Source organism: Entelurus aequoreus, linkage group LG01 (genome assembly GCF_033978785.1).
Source record: "Entelurus aequoreus isolate RoL-2023_Sb linkage group LG01, RoL_Eaeq_v1.1, whole genome shotgun sequence".
NCBI lineage: Eukaryota > Metazoa > Chordata > Actinopteri > Syngnathiformes > Syngnathidae > Entelurus > Entelurus aequoreus.
Window position 1 is genome coordinate 66,234,395 of NC_084731.1, and position 22,251 is coordinate 66,256,645.

The 22,251-nt window shown below is 39.9% G+C and overlaps 1 protein-coding gene across 3 annotated transcripts in view; it reads right to left on the reverse strand.

The window, feature by feature from the left end:
• LOC133636426 (twist-related protein 2-like) overlaps positions 1-22,251 on the reverse strand; it is a 59,300-nt gene that overhangs the window by 36,823 nt on the left and 226 nt on the right. For 2 of the 3 annotated variants that reach the window (XM_062030427.1, XM_062030410.1), the window contains exon 2: positions 19,964-20,054. The gene's annotated coding sequence lies outside the window, so the exon portion shown is untranslated. Of the gene's footprint in view, positions 1-5,113; positions 5,195-19,963; positions 20,055-22,251 lie in introns of those variants that run through there. The other variant, XM_062030420.1, reaches the window with a different exon arrangement.

Sequence of the window (22,251 nt, forward strand, 5' to 3'; positions counted from 1 at the left end):
TTTCTTAAGAACTCTGTACATCCCACAGCCACCAAGTTTGGAGTCATTATAGACCAGGGTTTTAAATTTGACAAACAAATCAATGCCGTTGTTAAATCAAGTTTTTATCACCTTCGGCTTTTATCAAAGATGAAATATTTTCTATCTCTGAAACAATTTGAACAGTTCACACCTGCTTCTATCTCATCAGGTCTGGACTACTGGAATCCGCATGACGCTGGAATAAGTCCAAATGCTTTTTCAGGTGTACAGTTAGTCCAGAACTCTGCGGCACCACTTTCAACGGGAACCAAAACAAAAAGGGAGCACATCACCCCGACTCTCACTTCCCTGCATTGACTTCCTGTTCCAGTTAGAACTGATTTGAACATTTTACTGTTTGTTTTTAAAGGTCTGAATGGACTGGACCCAAAGTACATCACGGACCTCATCCAAATGTATGCTCCAGCTGGCGTGTTGAGGTCCAAGGGCCAGTTCCAACTTGTGGGGCCTAAAAGGAGGTTTAAGACTAGGGGAGACAGGGTCTTCTCTGTTGTTGGCCCTAAACTTTGGAATGTTCTGACCCCTCATGTCAGAATGGCCCCCAAGTTTTGTCTTAAAACCCACTTTTATTCTCTGGCTTTTAAAGTCTTGTGGTGCTCTGTCTTTTATTGTTTTATTCTATTTTATTGATTTATTTTGTATTGTTTTATTCTATTTTATCGATTTATTTTTTATTGTTCTATTCTATTTTATTGATTTATTTTTTATAGTTTTTTTCTATTTTATTGATTTATTTGTTATTGTTTTATTCTATTTTATTGATTTATTTGTTATTGTTTTATTTTATTTTATTGATTTATTTTTTTATGGTTTTATTCTATTTTTATTTTTTTTGTTCTAGTGCAGCTAGTCCTGGGACTACCCAGGACTAGCTGCAGTGCGTTCAAACAACCAGCAGGTAGCATCTGTGAGCAAATAATACTGTATCATCTTTTTCTCTTTCTGACTTATCAGGTCGTTCTTCACTCACCCTGAAAATTGAGGCAAAATTAAACTAACATCTGTGTGTGAGTGTAATATATATATATATATATATATATATATATATATATATATATATATATATATATATATATATATATATATATATATATATATATATATATATATATATATATATATATATATATATATATATACATATATATATATATATATATATATATATATATATATATATATATATATATATATATATATATATATATATATATATATATATATATATATATATATATATATATATATATATATATATATATATATATATATATATATATATATATATATATATATATATATATATATATATATATATATATATATATATATATATATATATAGTTTCCAAAAATTTCTACAACTCTTATTTTTTTGTGATATAGAGTGATTGGAGCACATAATTGTTGGTCACAAAAAACATTCATGAAGTTTGGTTCTTTTATGAATTTATTATGGGTCTACTGAAAATGTGAGCAAATCTGCTGGGTCAAAAGTATACATACAGCAACATACATGATAAATTCTGGTGATGTAGAAAAGTTATAATGAAATCAAATGAGCTTCATGGCATGGCCTCTTAAAGGCCTACTGAAATGAATTTTTTTTATTTAAACGGGGATAGCAGATCTATTCTATGTGTCATACTTGATCATTTCGCGATATTGCCATATTTTTGCTGAAAGGATTTAGTATAGAACAACGACGATAAAGATTGCAACTTTTGGTATCTGATAAAAAAAAGGCTTGCACCTACCGGAAGTAGCGTGACGTAGTCAGTTGAACATATACGCAAAGTTCCCTATTGTTTACAATGATGGCCGCATGAAGTGAGAGAGATTCGGACCGAGAAAGCGACAATTTCCCCATTAATTTGAGCGAGGATGAAAGATTTGTGGATGAGTAAAGTGCAAGTGAAGGACTAGTGGGGAGTTGAAGCTATTCAGATAGGGAAGATGCTGTGAGAGCCGGGGGTGACCTGATATTCAGCTGGGAATGACTACAACAGTAAATAAACACAAGACATATATATACTCTATTAGCCACAACACAACCAGGCTTATATTTAATATGCCACAAATTAATCCTGCATAAAAACACCTGCGTGTTTGTTATGCTAGCTCCTAGCTCCTCTGCTAGCTCCTAGCTCCATAGAACACGCCAATACAATTCAAACACCTGATCAACACACACAATCACTCAGCCCAAAAGACCGTTTACCTAACCCAAGGTTCATAAAGCTTATATATTTTTAAAAAGTTACGTACGTGACGCGCACGTACGGTACGGTACGTGTTATGCTAGCTCCTAGCTCCTCTGCTAGCTCCTAGCTCCATAGAACACGCCAATACAATTCAAACACATGATCAACACACACAATCACTCAGCCCAAAAGACCGTTCACCTAACCCAAGGTTCATAAAGCTTATATATTTTAAAAAAGTTACGTACATACGCAAAAAAAAGCCAAAGCTGCATACTCACAGTAGCACGTCTGCGTCTTTGTCATCCAAATCAAAGTAATCCTGGTAAGAGTCTGTGTTGTCCCAGTTCCCTACAGGCGTCTGTGTATCCAAATCAAAAGTCCTCCTGGTTAGAGTCTCTGTTATCCGAGTTCTTCCATCTTGACTGCATCTTTCGGGAATGTAAACAAAGAAGCGCCGGCTGTGTACTGTTGTGGCTGACTACGTTCGAAAAATACGTCCATTTCGCACCGACAACTTTCTTCTTTGCTTGCTTGGCTTCCTTCTCCATAATGCAATGAACATGATTGAAACAGATTCACGAACACAGATGTCCAGAATACTGTGGAATTATGAAATGAAAACAGAGCTTTTTCGTATCGGCTTCAATGTGGAAGGCATACCCGTGTTCGCCGGGCTACGTCACACGCATACGTCATCCTCAGAGGCGTTTCGAACCGGAAGTTTAGCGGCAAATTTAAAATGTCACTTTATAAGTTAACCCGGCCATATTGGCATGTGTTATAATGTTAAGATTTCATCATTGATATATAAACTATCAGACTGCGTGGTCGGTAGTAGTGGGTTTCAGTAGGCCTTTAACTTGACGACACCTGTTGATTTCTCTGAGCCCATTTAAATAGGGCTCATGTGATGCAGTCGTTAGACTCGGTTACAAACGCCACAATGGGAAAGTCAAAGGAACTCAGCACAGATCTGAAAAAACGAATCATTGACTTTGTCAGGCTTGTCCCTGACAGTTTGGTCAAGTTTTAGTTTTTTCTCTGTGTTTGTTTTATTTCCTGTCAGCACTCTTATTTTGGTTCAGTTTCCTGTTTGTCTCTCTGAGTGCTGTCCCCTCAGCTGTGGCTGATTGGCACCGGGCCACACCTGGTGCCAATCAGCCAGCTACTATTTAAACCTGCTTTGTCCTCCACTCTGTGCTGGATTATTGTCATTCCTACCTGTCGTGTAGATCGTTACAGCTACTACCTGCCGTGCTACTACTTGTCCTTGTACCTGTCGTCGTAGCGGTAAGCTGTTCCTGTTAGCTATTTGTAGTTTGCTTTCTCCTAGCTCTTTTGTTTTGTGTTTTCTTGTTAGCCATTAGCTGTTTCCAGTTTTTCTGTTTGCTGGTTCCTGTTTTCAGTTTTGGCTATTCCTAGTTCCTGGTTTGGGTTTTTACCTTATATTTTATGAACATTAAATCATGTTTTCCTGGACAATGCCTGCCGCCATCTCTGCATCTTGGGGTTCGTCACCAACACACCCTGACAGACTTGAACAAGTCAGGGAAGTCACTTGGAGCCATTTCAAAGCAGCTCAAGGTCCCAAGAGCAACTGTGCAGGCAATTGTTGGTAAGTATAAAGTGCAAGGCACAGTTTTGTCACTGCCACGATCAGGAAGAAAACGCCAGCTATCACCTGCTGCTGAGAGAAAATTGGTCAGGATGATCAAGAGTCAACCGAGAACCACCTAAAAGCATGTCTGCAATGAATTGGAAGCTGCTGAACACAGGTGTCAGTGTCCACAGTCAAGCCTGTTTTGCATCGCAATGGACTGAGAGGCTACCATGCAAGAATGTAGCCCTTGCTCCAGAAGCCACACCTTAAGGCTCGTCTAAAGTTTGCTGCTGATAACATGGACAAAGATAAGACCTTCTGGAGGAAAATTCTGTGGTCAGACGAAACTAAATTTGAGATGTTTGGCCACAATACCCAGCTATATGTTTGGAGGAGAAAAGGTAAGGCCTTTAATCCTAGGAACACCATACCTACCGTCAAGCATGGTGGTGGAAGTATTATGCTCTGGGCCTGTTTTGCTGCCAATGGAACTGGTGCTTTAAATGGGACAATGAAAATAGAGGATTACCTCCAGATTCTTCAGGACAAGCTAAAATCATCAGCCCGGAGGTTGGGTCTTGGACGCAGTTGGGTGTTCCAACAGGACAATGACCCCAAACACACGTCAAAAGTGGTAAAAGAATGGCTAAATCAGGCTAGAATGAAGGTTTTAGAATGGCCTTCCCAAAGTCCTGACTTAAACATGTGGACAATGCTGAAGAAACAAGTCCATGTCAGAAAACCAACTAATTTAGCTGAACTGCACCAATTTTGTCAAGAGGAGTGGTCAAAAATTCAAGCAGAAGCTTGTGGATGGCTACCAAAAGCGCCTTATTGCAGTGAAACTTGCCAAAGGACATGTAAGCAAATATTAACATTGCTGTATGTATACTTTTGACCCAGTAGATTTGCTCACATTTTCAGTAGTTTATTCATAAAAGAACCAAACTTCATGAATGTTTTTTGTGACCAACAAGTATGTGCTCCAATCACTCTATCACAAAAAAATAAGAGTTGTAGAAATTATTGGAAACTCAAGACAGCCATGACATCATGTTCTTTACAAGTGTATGTACACTTTTGACCACGACTGTATGTGTGTGTATGTATGTGTGCGTGTATATATTTATATATACATATATATATATGTATTCCCTCTTTATATATACACATATATACATGCATACATTAATACACATATACTTACATACACATATATGCATAAGTACATATATATACATACGCACACACACACACATACTCACACATATAGGCTTCCATACGCACACAGGGCCCAGGGGGGGTTCGGTATCCCAGAAGGCCCAGATATGTATTGTCTGCTAGGCTCGCTCCACCATATGCTTTTATTCTGAAATGAAATATGGCCACGGTGAAGCTTTTGAAGAGGAGGGGGGGAAAAAAGTTGTCTTTAAGTTCTTATAACGTAGTCAATTCAATTAGCATCATATGGCGAAAGGTCGGAGCGCTGCCTTGCCAAGGTGCAACACTGTGACCAATCCTCCTGCGGTGTGTTTTGGAAGTCCATAAGCAAAAAGGACGCCATGCTGGGAGTCTTCACCCTCCTGGCGGCTGTTATTGATGTTTGCGCACACAAACACCCACACAGCCATCCCTCCCGAGGAGCCTGGAGTGGCACAAAGGCACACATCTGGGACCCATTTCCCCCCCGCCCCCCGGAGAACTGCTTCCTGTGGGGTATCCACTTAAAGAGTGGTTGGCGGCGTAGGGGCCGAGGGTGCGTGCTAGGTAGGGGGAAGGTCTGCATGCTAATAATGAGGACAGGAGGTGTGGATGACAAGCAGGAGTGTGGCTGGAGACAAAGATCTCCTACGTCGATCACTGCAGTTTTTGTTCAACGTCACCATGCAGACATCCATACCACGTAGGCTTGTCCCGGTACCGGTACCAACATGTACTTCCATACTTTTCTAAATAAAGGGGACCTCAAAAAATGTCATTATTGTCTTTATTGGAACAAAAGATCTTAGGGTACATGAAACATATGTTTATTATTGTAATTTAGTTCTTAAATAAAATAGTGAACATACTAGACAACTTGTCTTTTAGTAGTAAGTAAACAAAGAAAGACTCCTAATTAGTCTGCTGACGTATGCAGTAACATATTGTGTCATTTATCTACCGATTATTTTGTCTACATTATAAGGGACAAACTGTAAAAATGTATTATTAATCTACTTGTTCATTTACTGTTAATATTTGCTTATTTTCTGTTTAACATGTTCTATCTACACTTCTGTTAAAATGTAATAATCACTAATTCTTCTCTTTTTTGATACTTTACATTAGTTTTGATACCACACATTTAGGTATCGATCCGATACCAAGTAGTTACAGGATCATACATTGGTCATATTCAAAGTCCTCATGTGTCCAGGGACGTATTTACTGACTTTATAAACAATAAAAAAGACAAACGATTTTGTGATAATAAAAAATATCGATGTAAACATTGTATTATCGACTATGCACACCTTTTGTACTTGGTATCATTACAGTCCAAGTCTGTGTAGATCCACCCATTTGTTTACATCCAGGAACGCTAGCTAGTTGTTAGCAGTGAGCTATTGTATCCTCCTATGGTGTGTAGTGAAGCATGTTTAGCTATTCCTCGTCCTGCAGTGATAATGATACTTGTAAGAAACTTACTTTATTTGTCGCCATGGAGGCGAGGATTAGTGATTTAGAAAGAGCTAAAACACTACAGCCCTGCTTGCAGGGCTTCAGTGTTCAATGAAAAACTAAAGTACTGGTATTTTTGAAAAGCTGCATAGTACCGTTTTTAATCCATTAGTACCACGGTACTTTATTAGTAGCGGTATATCGTACAAGACTAACACAACGTTGACTATGCATACATGTCCAAATTGGTTAAAATAAGTACTTTTGAGCATATTCGGCAATACCGTAATAATAATCATAATTGTGATCATTTTGGTTGGGACGCGGGGGCAGCAGCCTAAGCAGAGAAGCCCAGACTTTCCCCTGGGGGTACTGTATATGTGGCTGCTGAAATTGTTTGTCTAGGCTTGGTGCAATCACGTGTTATATATTGCCCATTTTTTGGTTGGGTTTCACTTTTGTAGCTGTATGTAGAAACGGCAGCTGGTTGCATCCGCTCTTTTATGTCCCTTGTTGCTTCCCTCTTGGTTTTTTTAACCTTTCTTTTCTGGACTTTTTCTACCTGCGCTGCAACCACAACATTTCCCCATGGTGGGATGAACAAAGTCTATCCTATCGTGCTCATTTTCAGGCGGAATGGCGAAAAAAGACATTTCCATGAGCCGCATGTTTATTGTAACGGTCCACTGGCATTGAGGCCAACTGATGGAGACTGGAAATGAAAAATAAACCCAAATGCTAACATTACCTCTCAGAGGAGAAGTATGACAAAGTACATCAGGAGGTTTGCTCCTCTTGAATAAAGTCTCCTAATGAAGACTGGCAGCCACATCCTGAGAAGTAAACACACTCCTCCATTGTTGACCTTTATTAGCGCGGCTAGCTGCTTCCGTGCGACACGTTCAAAGCCGTGTGGTTATTTGCAGCTTTTCCAGGGAGACAGGCTTTCACAGAGCAGTTGAAAAGAGGGCATTAAACAACACACTATTTGTTTGTAAGTTTGAAATGTTGGCGATTCAAACTGTGGCACAAAAACAACCTCCAAAAGCTCCATCTGTTGAGAATCACAGAGCAGCCACCAAGCGGACCCTGAGGTGACATTGTTTTCTCAAACCTTGAAAGACGCCATTCTCATACTTACAAACCCGATATCTGCTCCAACGCTGATATTATTCTTGTGTAGCCACGCCTTATCTGCTGGCATTAGGGCATCATTTATCATAATATTTAGCGCTCAAGCTTCCTTCAAACGTCCCAGCTTTCATGTGTACTTGAGCTAATATCCTGGCCCGGCTCCGATTACGCTGTTTTGAGTTCAGGGGTCTGTCCCAGTGGAACTCACAGCTGAGTGGGACTGGCCAGACTGGGGTCTAACTTTTGGACCTCTTTTACAGGCTTTGAGTGCACGATGGTGACAAGTGGAACAGGCAGTCGGCATAAGTGTTAGTGTTCCACTTAGGCCCCGTTTACTGTAAGCCGTTCCATCCATCCATCCATCCATTTTCTTCCGCTTATCCGAGGTCGGGTCGCGGGGGCAGCAGCCTAAGTAGGGAAGCCCCCAGCCCCCAGCCACTTTGTCCAGCTCCTCCCGGGGGATCCCGAGGCGTTCCCAGGCCAGCCGGGAGAGATAGTCTTCCCAATGTGTCCTGTGTCTTCCCTGTGGCCTCCTGCCGGTCGGACGTGTCCCGAGGTGTTCGGGTGGCATCCTGACCAGATGCCCGAACCACCTCATCTGGCTCCTCTCTATGTGGAGGAGCAGCGGCTTTACTTTGAGCTCCTCCCGGATGACAGAGCTTCTCACCTTATCTCTAAGGGAGAGACCCGCCACCCGGCGGAGGAAAATCATTTCGGTTGCTTGTACCCGTGATCTTGTCCTTTCGCTCATAACCCAAAGCTCATGACCATAGGTGAGGATGGTAAATTGAGAGCTTTGTCTTCCGGCTCAGCTCCTTCTTCACCACAACGGATCGATACAGCGTCCGCAGGTTATCCAGGGTAAATCTCACCTAACCTTATCCGTGTCCACACACAACAATGCCACCGTTTAAGACCCCCTCTCCCCCTCCATCCGCCGGGGCAACGCGACCTAATACGCATGTGCGTAAAATGCGCACGTCATAGTCACCTCCAGTGTTGCTTTGTGTGCAAGTTCTTAAATGTAACTTATCTGAACAATATCCAGTGTTGTGGTATTTCAATTAAGTGGAATGCAGTGTACTGTGGGGCCCTATTATAGTGAATCACACCTGAGACATCATAAATTAATCACATCTTTATTAGACACGTAAACAATGTGATAAAGAACATTTTACATCAATCAAACTAGGGATCTAGATATCTGGTCAGGACACTCCTCACTCTTTTGCCTTCACCTTCATTGTCCATTCCTTTTTGGTGACTTTATATACTCTGGACCTAGACGTTGAGTCTGTGACATACATGGCGGACAATAACTGATACAGTCTGCTTTGCCAGTCCAAAAGCATTTGCCGTTGTCCGTAGTCTTCACTCAACGGCCAGGTAATGCAAAGCACACTCTACCTTTTTTTATCACATCCACGGTAGCCCGCATTCTCGTTGTCTCTCCTTGGCCGAATGGAGAAAGTTTTTCGGTAAGTAGAATCACAGCTGACCTGGACATTGGAAAGTTCTCTTGCCATCTGAGAAGTGTTGTATCCCAAATAGCTGCAATCGCTTTCTCTTAAGGTATTCATGTGTGATTTCCACAAGCGTCTGTACATGTAGAAGAAGGAGAAACATGGGCATGTCTGGATGACTCGCCTCCATATTTCCAGTGGTTAGCTCCGAGTTACGAAAGCGCTTTATTATGAAGCTGGCTGTGGCGCGTTCTTTCTGACGTCACTTCCTGTGTGGGGCGCGGTCTTTCTGGCGTCACTTCCTCTCTGAACTCCGTTTTTAAACGATCAACGAGTCCATACAAAGCTAAGAGCCGGAGATTCAAGAAATACACGGCGCACTTACCCGTCTAAAAATTTGTCCGAGGAGGGGGACCTTAAATGATGGTTTAGTGTGGCTGAAACGGGGCTTAGGCTAAATAACTATTCCTTTAAGGGGTTATCCGGCTTAGTGTAGACATAGCCCTAGAATGTGCTACAGTCCCCGCTGAGGACTTGGGGCCTGATTCACTAAAGGTTTGTGTGGACTAAAACACGTGCAAACTTGATAGCTGATCTACTAAACGTGTGCAAAGTGGCTGGCGTCGGTTAGGTGAACAGAATAAGGCATGCAATCCATTTTGCGCCTTTGTCTTCATTAATATGCACAATACCGTATTTTAATACTATATTTTCCGGTGTATAAGCCACAAACACTAAATTTAGACTTTGTTTCGGGCCCAATTTTAATGGATAATTGGAAAAAAAAAAAATTCCCATATATATCGTACATTTTGGTGGGGCTTTTTTTTTTTTTTTTTACAACTGGAGTGCGGGTCAGTCTTCTAGCCATCCATTACGTATCTACTCGTATGAGTTCTTCATTCATCCGTTTGTAAGTTTCACATTTTGACGAAAACAATTCATACTTACTAAAGCGTCCCACGTGTGAGGTCTGTAGGAGAGTTTTCATGCATATTTGTAAGTGCATCGTAATGTAATGACGCTAGCGTCATTAACATGAGCTAATATGCTAACACGTTTGCGAGTGTCTGTGTTAGTATTATTAACTTACAACGGCATTCTTTTTGTGTTGTTAAAGTTTCGTAAATTCACCAAAACGACACCTTGAAGTTATGGAGTCTGTTTAGCTGATTGCAGAGCTAGCTTGCGCAGCTAGTGGGTCCACGAGCATGACTTCTGTTTTGTTTGATCATCCGTTTTACTGCCGTGTTACAGACAACGTTTGGAAACAATTAAGGTATGTAAATAAACATTGTCACTTATTTCATAGTTCTGGAACAAAAAATGACATCCACAGGTAAAATCCACCGAAAATAGACAGAGCAGTAATTTAAAGCTAAGTTTGAAACGCCCGCTTTTTGAAGGATCAATGAAATATGTCTGCCAGATGCATTGCTGCAGGTAAAATTTCTGCTAGCGTCATCCTGACCTTCCAAAGCCTACAAACTGGGTCTGCTAGCTTCATTTTGGCTTTCCACCTGCCACAGCCTGGATCTATCCTGGCCTTACACTGCCTACAGACTGGGTCTGCTAGCTTCATCTTAGCCTTCCACTGCCTACAGACTGGGTCTGCTAGCTTCATCTTGACCTTCCACTGCCTACAGACTGGGTCTGATAGCTTAATCTTGGCCTTACACTGCCTACACACTGGGTCTGCTAGCTTCATCTTGACCTTCCATTGCCTACAGGCTCGGTCTGCTAGCTTCATCTTGGCCTTCCACTTGCCACAGCCTGGATCTATCCTGGCCTTACACTGCCTACAGACTGGGTCTGCTAGCTTCATCTTGGCCTTCCACCTGCCACAGCCTGGATCTATCCTGGCCTTACACTGCCTACAGACTGGGTCTGCTGGCTTCATTTTGACCTTCCATTGCCTACAGACTGGGTCTGCTAGCTTCATCTTGGCCTTCCACCTGCCACAGCCTGGATCTATCGTAGCCTCAGACTGGCTAAGGCTGGGCCTCTGCTAGCCTTAGCTTGGCCTTCCAACTGCTGTAGTCTGGACATCTGAATTTAGAATATTGGACCTGGGTAAGTAGTAAAACAATTTAACAATGACTTTGACACAAGCTCTCTATTTAATATTTATGCTTTTTTCCTGGACTTGTTTTCTGCAATTGTGGTGGGGTACCTGACCAGGTGCTCCACCAACCTTTAACTCTACCGACCACAATAACAATCACCTGGTCCTTCCAAACTACAGAACTTACATAAGTGTTATTGATGTCCTCAAGTGGGTCAGTGCTAAATCATTCTGACCAGCTTCATTCATGGTGTATTTATGTGTTTAATAGATGATTTACTTCTTCTGAAACCACACATTCTGACTTTGTAAAGCCAAATAATGTTTTCATTGGGTTACCTAGCAAAAAAAAAAGGAAAATCTTTATATTGCTCTTACTTTTGCTGTGAGGCAATGTGCAACCAAATCCAGGCCCAGTTGTATACAACATCAGTAGTCCTGATGAATTTAGAGCCAGGTCAGGTCTCGGTTTAATTCATTCAAATATTTCAGTCTACTGCCAAAATTAGACTGTGTCCAAATCTGGATTCAAACAACCAATGCAGACATCTTTATCCTATCAGAGACGTGGCTAAGTAAAGCAGTCTCTGACAAGGACATTGTTAAAATGGATATAATGTCTTCAGATTGCAAAAGGTGGAGTATGTATATAAAAAAACAATGTAACGTTACCTTTTTATCTTCACTGTCAATCAATAAACCATTTGAACTCCTTGCTCTGCAGCTTGAATTCCTACATGGCCAACCTCTCGCAACTGTAGGGTGTTGTAGACCTCCACTGAAGCCCTGGTCTCTCTTGGGTTAAATTCTAGTTAACTTCTCTTGGTTAACTTCCTCTTCTGATAACCTTAAAGCTGTATCTCAGGGCAGTCAATCCTTTGCAACTGGACTGCTTGGTTTGTCTTGGAAGACATTTCACCTCATCCGAGTAGACTTCATCAGTTCATGATCATAGACTTAGATTGGTCAGATCTAGTCTTGGACTTAGATTGGTCAGATCTAGTCTTACACTTAGATTGGTCAGATCTAGTCTTGGACTTAGATTGGTCCGATCTAGTTTTATACTTAGATTGGTCAGATCTAGTCTTAGACTTAGATTGGTCAGACCTAGTCTTAGACTTAGATTGGTCACATCTAGTCAGACTTAGATTGATCACATCTAGTCAGATTTAGATTGATCACATCTAGTCTTAGACTTAGATTGATCACATCTAGTCTTAGACTTAGATTGCTCTCATCTAGTCTTAGACTTAGATTGCTCACATCTAGTCTTAGACCTAGATTGGTCACATCTAGTCTTAGACCTAGATTGGTCACGTCTAGTCTTAGACTTAGATTGGTCACATCTAGTCTTAGACTTAGATTGGTCACGTCTAGTCTAGCGGCTGGTGCCAAAACCTCAATTGGCTTCATCAGTTCATACTCATAGACTTAGATTGGTCAGATCTAGTCTTAGACTTAGATTGGTCAGATCTGGTCTTAGACTTAGATCGGTCAGATGTAGTCCAGCGGCTGGTGCTAAAACCCCAAATATTTATACCCGGATGAGCGGCAAAACGTCTTCTAAGACAAACCAAGCAGTCCAGTTGCGATCGATTGAATGCCCTGAAATGACCATGACCTGGATGAATGAGAACCTTCACAGACTTAAAGCTGAATGCAACTCACTAAATTTAACTCAATTAATCACTTACCCAACTCCACCAAATACTAAAAAAAACACCAAAATCTTCTTTAACTAATCCTAAACAACGCTCCCTGTAAGTACACTGATACTGGGGTGTGTGTCAATGACTTGAGTGACCATTGTACAATTGCAGCTGTAAGAAACTGCAAGCTTCCAAAATCAAAACCCACTATTACATGCGAGAGAGATGTTAAAAACGTTTGCCTCGCAGCTTTTATATATACGACTTAGCTGCCTTTTAGTGGAACATAGTTGCTTTAATTGATGATGTTGAGATAGCGTTAGAATACTTTTATAATGAATTTCAATAAACATGCTCCCTTTCGAAAATGTAGAGTTTAAGGTCCAAATAATCCCTGGTTTTCCTCTGAAATTGGAAACCTTCTCAAAGAGAGACATTGCTTGGGCCAGGGCTCGAAAAACAAAGACAGAGGATCACTGGCTCAGCTTTCGCCAGCTTAGAAATAAATGTACTTAGAAATAAATGCACTTTGCTTATTAAGAGAACCAAGGCCGCCTTTTACCTGCACGAGTGCAAAAAACATATAAATGACCCCAAAAAGTTTTGGCAAACCATAAAAGCTTCTTAAAATCATGTGACAACAAATGACTTTTCCAAGTCCTTTAATTACTCAATCTGGTATTTTGTCTAATAAGACAGCTATATCAAATAGTTTTAATGAGTATTTTATTTCTGCCTGGTCCTTGTTTGCGTCGTTGAATCCTTAATTGTCAAATGTTGGTCTGACTAATGCTAATATACCAAATACACCGCAGGCTACTGATTTTGTTGCTGAGCCTCTCTCGCATATTTTTAACCTAAGTCTAAAAAGTGAAAGCGTTCCAAAAATCTGGAAATCGGCCTTTGTTATTCCCCTGCTAAAAGGGGGCGAACCCACTATTATAAATAATTACAGACCAATTTCTAAATTATGCATTTTAGCAAAATTGTTTGAGAAGATCATCAGTAACCAGCTAAAGGATTTTTTTTTTTAGAATCAAACAATATTTTATGTGTTTTAATTATGTTTTAGAAAACAACATAGTACTATTACAGCTGCTCTTAAGGTCCTAAAAGATTTAATCGAGGCTGTAGACGGCAAGAAATATTGTGTGGTCCTATTTATTGATTTGTCCAAAGCATTTGAGCCAGTAGACCACGGTCTGTTCATTCAAGACCTTCATCACATTGGATTGTCTAAAACTGTTCACAGACTATCTTTCCAGCCGAACACAAGGTGTACAGGTGGCTGGTACCACCTCTTCATTACTGGACATTACCAAAGGAGTTCTGCAAGGCTCAGTGCTAGGACCCATTTTATTTTCTATCTAGATAAATACTCTTGGTAACAATTTGTCAAATGCAATGTAGCATTTTTATGCAGACAATAGACTTAGACAAACTTTAATGATCCACAAGGGAAATACCATTATTGATTGCTGTTCAACCTCCATCATTCAGGCTTTTGAGTTTTTTACAAGCTGCATTTGATGTCATCCAGGCTTGCTTATTTAATCTGAAATTGGTTTTGATTACAGATAAAAGAAAGCTAATGGTTTTCTATCATTCAAAAAACATTCCAAATATTGTAAGGAAACCCTATAGAGCAGGTCTTCAATTACAAGTTCTTGGGTTCTCTTGACCAGGAGCTTTCATTTAAAGCCCATATTAACAACTCGGTCTCTAAGCTTAGGGTAAACCTTGGTTTCTTTTTTAGAAATAAAACCTGCTTCTCTCTTAAGGTCAGGAAGAAATTGGTGACAGACACTATCTTGGCCAATAATTGATTATGGAGACTTGCTTTATTAAAATGCCTCCAGTCCTTGGACACTGTTTTTCATTCAGCACTAAGATTTGGTACTGGCTGTCTTCGTCTGGACCACCACTGTCAACTGTATGTGAAATGAGACTTATCTTCATACACACATACACACATTGGCTGACTATCATTTATAAGGCTCTTTTAGCTTTAATGCCTCCATACTTGGGAGAAAAAACAGCTCTTACGCATTACGTTCTAACAATTAGTATGCTTTAAAGGCCTACTGAAATGACGTTTTTTAATTTGAACGGGGATAGCAGATCCATTCTATCTGTCATACTTGATCATTTCGCGATATTGCCATATTTTTGCTGAAAAGATTTAGTAGAGAACATCGACGATAAAGTTCTCAACTTTTGGTCGCTGATAAAAAAAAGCCTTGCCTGTACCGGAAGTAGCGTGACGTCGCAGGTTGAAAGGCTCCTCACATTTCCCCATTGTTTACAGTGCAGCGAGAGCGATTCGGACCGAGAAAGCGACGATTTCCCCATTAATTTGAGCCAGGATGAAAGATTCGTGGATGAGGAACGTGAGAGTGAAGGACTAGAGTGCAGTGCAGGACGTATCTTTTTTCGCTCTGACCGTAACTTAGGTACAAGGGCTCATTGGATTCCACACTCTCTCCTTTTTCTATTGTGGATCACGGATTTGTATTTTAAACCACCTCGGATACTATATCCTCTTGAAAATGAGAGTCGAGAACGCAAAATGGACATTCACAGTGACTTTTATCGCCACGACAATACATCGGCGAAACACTTTAGCTATGGAGCTAACGTGATAGCATCGGGCTTAACTGCATATAGAAACAAAAGAAATAAGCCCCTGACTGGAAGGATGGACAGAAAATCAACAATACTATTAAACCATGGACCTGTAAATACACGGTTAATGCTTTCCAGCCTGGCGAAGGTTAACAGTGCTGTTGCTAACAACGCCATTGAAGCTAACTTAGCAACGGGACCTCACAGAGCTATGCTAAAAACATTAGCTATCCACCTACGCCAGCCAGCCCTCATCTGCTCATCAACACCCGTGCTCACCTGCGTTCCAGCGATCGACGGAGCGACGAAGGACTTCACCCGATCATCCGTGCGGTCGGCGGCTAGCGTCGGATAGCGCATCTGCTATCCAAGTCAAAGTCCTCCCGGTTGTGTTGCTGTAGCCAGCCGCTAATACACCGATCCCACCTACAACTTTCTTCTTTGCAGTCTTCATTGTTCATTAAACAAATTGCAAAAGATTCACCAACACAGATGTCCAGAATACTGTGGAATTATGAGATGAAAACAGAGCTTTTTGTATTGAATTCAATGGAGTCCGAATACTTCCGTTTCAACGATTGACGTCACACGCATACGTCATCATACATAGACGTTTTCAACCGGAAGTTTAGCGAGAAATTTAAAATTGCACTTTATAAGTTAACCCGGCCGTATTGGCATGTGTTGCAATATTAAGATTTCATCATTGATATATAAACTATCAGACTGCGTGGTCGGTAGTAGTGGGTTTCAGTAGGCCTTTAACTGTTCCTCGTGGACGGACTGACTTTGGCAAAAGAGCTTTCAGCATTGCTGCCCCTCTGGTATGGAATACATTACAAACAAAACTGAAACTGAACTACTTCCATTTGGAGCCGTTCGTTCTATCCTGAGGGACAGGCAGCGTGAGACGTTTGCACAGTGTTTTTAAAAGGTGAAAATCTTAATCGCTTTACAGTTCTCTTTTATGCATTTTAAAATGTATGTTTCAATGTAATACTTTTGTGAAATTGCTCAGTGACATGTGCTCTTGGCCAGGTCACCCTTGTGAAAGACATCTTGATTTCAATGGGGTTTCTTATCTGGTTAAATAAAAGGTGTGTGTGTGTGTGTGTTTGTGTGTGTGTGTGTGTGTGTGTGTGTGTGTGTGTGTGTGTGTGTGTGTGTGTGTGTGTGTGTGTGTGTGTGTGTGTGTGTGTGTGTGTGTGTGTGTGTATGTGTGTGTGTGTGTGTGTGTGTGTGTGTGTGTGTGTGTGTGTGTGTGTGTGTGTGTGTGTGTGTGTGTGTGTGTGTGTGTGTGTGCGTGTGTGTGTGTGTTAATCTCAACAGTGAGTGAAAGTTGACAATGTTGATTCTGACTGTCCTTCAATCCGGGTAACCTCCCTTTTTTTTCTTTGTCTCCACAGACAAAACTTTTCATTTCTTTGGTTGTTTTGGTGCTTCGGCATCATAGCAGTAATTGCACGTAGGCGTTCTTCTTTTAGTTTTCTGGCGGCACGTAGGTGTTCGCATCGACTTCCGTTTTTTTAACAAATGGGGAAAGGGAGAGTGACGTATGCCGTAAAGCAAGTCAGCGCATTTGTAGTTTTTTGTGTGGCAGAGTTCCTGCCAACCCTCCTCAAAGTCACGATACAGACCCCCTCAGGCCATGGCACAGGTGTCATTCAACTAGTTGTAAGTCAATGTATCATCCCAAAAGTTATGAAAATATTTTCTGAAGGTTGAAAAGTTACTCAGTGCTGATTTAAGAGCAGGGAAGTCCGGAAGTGGTGATTATTTTTTTGCTTGAAACGTCACATCAGTAATCATGAACCAGCGCGGCAAAAACGTGATGAAAATAATAGTTTTAAATGCTTTTTTTTTTTTTACCCACACTATGTCGGAAAATGGGCTGCAGTTCTGTAGCTGAGGTCCCACCAAGAGGGGGAGGCGCATCGAGTACATTGAGTTAGTTACCCGTTACTCCAAAACTCATTCATATTATGGGAAATGGCTGTCAGATTAATTTTCAGGAGCAGAAAAATGCATAAAAACATCTTGTTGGGGAATTTTTTGTCATTTGGACGCTGTGGGACCTCCAAGCATTTTAGAACCATTAAGTGTTAAAAAAAAAAATTGCCTATAGTTCCGTCTATTTTCTATATCGCTTATTATATCGTATTCATTAGGTTCACAGATGAGACGGAGCCTATCCCAGCTGACTCCAGGTGAGAGCCAGGGTACACGCTGGACTGGACAGCAGCCAATCACGGAGCAGCTTTTAGACCAACAACTATTCACACTCATGTTCACACCTATAAACAATCGAGAATCTCCACTTCGCCTCTAAATAACCCGTATACAGTATCTAAATAACCCATATGCAGTATCTAAATAACCCATATGAAGAAACAAAACGGTATCAAATCTCACGGTATGAGATGATCACGGTATCAAGGCCAGGGTATATTATTGTGGAATTATCCAAAACAAAAAAAGACTTGGTAAAAATGCCACAGAGTGTAAAATGAAGTGTCAGGAATGTTGAGGATAAACACACTTCCTGTATTTGAACACAAACATAATGCTCAAATGTTCTAATCATATTATTTACTACAAACATGATTTTTTAAGTTCAAAGAATAGTGTGGGGACATCCACTGTTTCAAGCAGATGATATTATTTAAAAAAACAAACTTTGTTGCTTTAAAGTGACCATGTAAACATCCGGTGTAAAACAACAATGGTCCACTTTAGTGTCTTTCAACTTTTACTTTTTGACAAGTGTCCTCCACAGTGGACATGTTTATGTAAGTCTGGAATTTTAAATTGGAGCATCGGGTTAACTCCGTTGTACAATCTAGTTTTTATCATCTAAGACTTTTAGCAAAAATTAAATCAGTTTTATCTTTTAACGACTTTGAGCGGGTAATCCATGCTTTTATTTCATCAGGTTTGGACGACTACGACTTCCTCTACGTTGGAATGAAGCAGGCCTCAATGGCTCCATTGCAGTTAGTCCAAAATGCTGCTGCTGCTCACCTTTTAAGTGGCACTAAAAACATGAAGACATTTTAGCATCCCTTCACTGGCTCCCACTTCCTTTTAGAATTCATTTGAAAATATTGTTGTTTGTTTTTAAATCTTTTAACGGATTAGCGCCACAATATATGTCAGACCTTTTAAAAATGTACACCCCAACAAGGTCTCTGAGGTCAGCTGATCAGTTTCTTCCTGTCGTCCCAAAAACCCATTTAAAATCCAGAGGTGATGGTGCATTTTCTGCTGTGGCTCCAAAACTTTGGAACAATATCCCTATTGTTATTCATTTATTGACTTTCAAATAATGTCTTAAAACATAGTTTTACTCTTTGGCTTTTAAACCAGGATGAGAGTTGTGTGATTTTAGTCTATTTTTTTTCTCTGATGTTTTTTATGTATTTACTCTTTTATAGTTAAATGTTTTATATCAGCATTTTTCAACCTTTTTTGAGCCAAGGCACATTTTTTGCATTGAAAAAATGCAGAGGCACACCACCAGCAGACATCATTAAAAAACGAAACTCAGTTGACAGTAAAAAGTCGTTGTCGCAATTGTTGGATATGACTTTAAAGCATAACCAAGCATGCATGACTATAGCTCTTGTCTCAAAGTAGGTGTACTGTCACCACCTGTCACATCACACCCTGACTTATTTTGACCTGTTTGCTGTTTTCCTGTGTGTAGTGTTTTACTTCTTGTCTTGCGCTCCTATTTTGGTGGCTTTTTCTCTTTTTTTGGTATTTCCCTGTAGCAGTTTCACGTCTTCCTTTGAGCGATATTTCCCGCATCTACTTTGTTTTAGCAATCAAGAATATTTCAATTGTTTGTATCCTTCTTTGTGAGGACATTGTTGATTGTCATGTCATGTTCGGATGTACTTTGTGGACGCCGTCTTTGCTCCACAGTAAGTCTTTGCTGTCATCCAGCATTCTGTGTTTGTTTACTTTGTAGCCAGTTCAGTTTTAGTTTCGTTCTGCAAAGCCTTCCCTAAGCTTCAATGCCTTTTCTTAGGGGCACTCACCATTTGTTTATTTTTGGTTTAAGCATTAGACACCTTTTTACCTGCACACTGCCTCCCACTGTTCCCGACATCTACAAAGTAATTAGCTACATGCTGCCACCTACTGATATGGAATAGTATTACACGGTTACTCTGCCGAGTTCTAGACAGCAACGACACTCTACAACAACACATAATTTGCCGACTATAATTACAGGTTTGAAAAAAATATTTTTAACCCAAATAGGTGAAATTAGATAATCTCCCACGGCACACCAGACTGTATCTCACGGCACACTAGTGTGCCGCGGCACAGTGGTTGAAAAACACTGTTTTATATGACTTACTCTACTAGTATGTATGTCTCAACTTCTGTGCAGCACTTTGTCAAACTTCTGTTGTTTTTTTTAAATGTGCTATATAAATAATTGGATTGGATTGGATGTTGTTTCTCAGAAAAGTAAACTAACAATTGAACTTGTAATCATGTAAATACCTCACAAACTGATGCTTGGCTTCAAATCTATTTTCTGTATGAGGAGGCGGCGACTTGTCCATGGTGTACGCTGCCTTTCGCCCGAGTGCAGCTGGAATAGGAATATGGAATATTAAAAAAATAATAACAGAAGAAATTAACAAATAAAAAATTGGTTTGACGAAAACAGACTATCTTTGAATCTCAGTAAAACTAAAATAATGGTATGTGGTAACAGTAGAAAAGAGCATCATACACGAATACAAATAGACAGAGTAGACATTGAAAGGGTAAAAGAAACCAGATTTTTGGGAGTATTAATAGATGATCAAATGAACTGGAAATCTCATATACAAAATATACAATATAAGGTGGCAAAAAATATTTCAATAATGAATAAAGCAAAATACGTCCTGGGCCAAAAATCCCTTCATATTCTCTACTGCTCGCTAATGTTACCATATCTGAGTTATTGTGCAGAAATATGGGGAAATAACTACAAATGTGCGCTACATTCGTTAACCGTGTTACAAAAAAGATCAATTAGACTGATACATAATGTTGGATATAGAGAACATACAAACCCTTTTTTTATTGAGTCAAAAATATTAAAGTTTGATAATTTGGTAAAATTGCAAACAGCTAAAATGATGTACAAAGCAAACTATAACCTGCTACCAAAGAATGTACAATAATTATTCTCTACTAAAGAGGAGAAATGTAACCTTAGAGGAAAATCTAATTTAAAACATGTGTATGCACGTACATCACTTAGAACCTTTAGCATATCAGTATGTGGAATTAAATGATGGAATGGATTAAGTAAAGAAGTTAAACATTGTACTGATATGATCCAGTTTAAGAGGTTGTTCAAATTAATAGTGCTTACAAAGTACAAAGAAGAATTATGAGAAATGCTTTCAACCTTATTGACATATTCTTAACATAACATATTCTTCTTCTCAGTATGTTAATAATGACTGACTTAATCATATATTACAAAACTGTTGTATTACTCATTCACGGATGTCATTTTACTATTAAAAAAAAAGTCAGTAAATGAATGTATATATTTGTAAACGCTCTGAAGTGGGAAAGGGGTAGGATTAGAGCTGCAACTAACGATTCATTTGATAATCGATGAATATGTCGATTATTACTTCGATTATTCGATTAATAATCTGATAAAAGAGACAAACTACATTTCTATCCTTTCCAGTATTTTATTGGAAAAAACCCAGCATACTGGTGCCATGTTCTTTCAACTTGCCAAATAAAACAAGGAATATGCTACAAAAATGCACACTTTTGACACCCCTGCTATAGATAATAAAAAATTCAATCTGATAAATCTATCGATAAAAAGCATGCGCGTTTATCACAACTCTCTCGCTCTCTGTCTCTGCCCCTCCCTCACCAATGCTGCTGCTCGCACAATTTGTTTAGTTTTTAACCCCTTCTTAACCCTGAACGTACATTGTTAATACACGCAACCATAACTCAAAATGCCGGACATTTGAGGCATTTAAGAAACACCGCCCGGACATGTCCGGTGAAAAGAGGACGTATGGTCAATCTATCCTAGCCCGAACGGTTTCACCGGACATGTCCTCTTTTGCTAGCATGCTAGCAGCTAATGGGCTAGGATAGACTGACCATACGTCCTCTTTTCACCGGACATGTCCTCTTTTGCGGGGCTGTCAGGGCGGAGTTTCTTAAATGCCTCAAATGTCCGGCATTTTGAGTATTGTTTACACAACATGCAGTACGCTACTTAATATGTCCGTGTGGAAACTCGTTCGGTACACCTCCGCACTGAACCGAAACCCCCGTACCGAAACGGTTCAATACAAATACACGTACCGTTACACCCCTATTATTTTGATTATTGTTTCTCAGCTGTTTGTAAATGTCGCAGTTTATAAATAAAGGTTAAAAAAAATTAAAAAATAAAAACATAGCCTCAGCGCATGCGCGTAGCATAGATCGCCAACTATTTTTATAATCGATTTTAATCGATTAGTTGTTGCAGCTCTAGGTAGGATTAAATTAGCTTTGCTTCTTCCTACTCCTTTTCGGACATGATGTAAAGTGAAATGATATGAAATAGTGTGATGTATTATGCTGTAAGTGTGTTCATGTTCGAAATAAACTAAATAAAGAAAAAAAGAAAAAACAAGAATAGGCTCCAGCCCCCGCGCAGCCTCCAGAGACAGGCGGTGGGGAAATAGATGGATGGATTGAGGATTTATCAAGCACTTTTTTCACTTTCCTCATATTGCCCAAGTTGAACATTTTGGGGTGATTAC